At 30.2% G+C, this 1,267-nt stretch overlaps 1 non-coding gene across 1 annotated transcript; it reads right to left on the reverse strand.

The window, feature by feature from the left end:
* Positions 1-1,183: 1,183 nt before the first annotated feature.
* Positions 1,184-1,267, reverse strand: Trnal-uaa. Its single transcript has one exon. It is a non-coding gene; the product is annotated as a tRNA-Leu (tRNA).

The raw sequence follows: 1,267 nt of genomic DNA on the forward strand, positions 1-1,267 counted from the left end.
TGTAGGGGGCGCCACCTACATGTGTTTTAACTGTTTTGAAGAGTAATAACTTTTCGTTCATACCTGTATAAAAGTACTGACTGAAAAAATATACATTTCCGTGACTTTTAACGTAAAAAATGTCTCTTGGTAAAAATCGCTACAAGTAACCGTTCTCAAGATATGTATTTAGAAGTGAAATAGTCAATACATGAATATTAGTATGATCGAATAAAAACGGCGTCAGCGATGGCTATGAAATGAGGATCGCTGTCATTTTATATGTAAAATTATATGGGAAATGTCATGGATTGTCATTTTCAAGCCAACTGGACGCCGTTTTTTCTCGATCACACGGTAGTTATTTGAATGAAATAAAAAAATTTGGGAAATCTTTATTTTTTTAAATTAATCATACATTTTTGTGCGTAGAAATTATGATAAAACAGTTTCTGTCGAACTTTTGGCACAAAAATATTTCAAATTTATTATGATTTCAGTGTAATAACTATTTAGTTAACATGTTTAATTTATGTGAATGATGACAGGTATGGATAATTTCGATTCCAAATATCTCGAGAACCATTACTCGTAACGATTTTTCCCAAGAGACCTTTTTTACGTGAAAAATGTCGTAAATGTATATTTTTTTACTCAGTAGTTTTATACAGGTACGCATTAAAAATTATGACTCTCCAAACCAGTTAAAAAATATGTGTGGTGGCACCATCTACAAGTATGAGTCATACACTACATCAAAATCAAATTTCTCATGTCAAAAAATGGGGGACATACTATAGATATAGGATGGAGTTAAATAATCAGTTAAATAAACGGTAAATAACCTAGACTTCAATTCTTTGTTTGACCTGACCAAATAAATACTAATTACTAATTACCATCGAAATAACTACACTATTAAAATTTTAACGACTCCGGTAACAAAACTAATTCATCTAATAATAGTTTTTTGGCTATTATTAGATCGTAGATGTGGCATATTGTTTTCAAAAAATAGGGGATTCCATATTAGCAGGTCTATTTCATATTACCCTTATATTACCGAAATATACACTAATAAAAATATTTAAATCGTACTCTATTTTAATGAAATTTTATTATTAAATTATTAAGGAAAACCAACAATAGTTTATAAATAATATTAAAAAATGAAAACAAATAAAAAAAAAATAAAAAAAACGTATGTCAGGTGTGGGGTTCGAACCCACGCTCCCTTTCGAGAACCAGAGCTTAAATCTGGCGCCTTAGACCGCTCGGCCAACCTGAC

This window comes from Sitophilus oryzae, unplaced genomic scaffold (assembly GCF_002938485.1).
Source record: "Sitophilus oryzae breed Bouriz unplaced genomic scaffold, Soryzae_2.0 scaffold_808_pilon_pilon, whole genome shotgun sequence".
NCBI lineage: Eukaryota > Metazoa > Arthropoda > Insecta > Coleoptera > Curculionidae > Sitophilus > Sitophilus oryzae.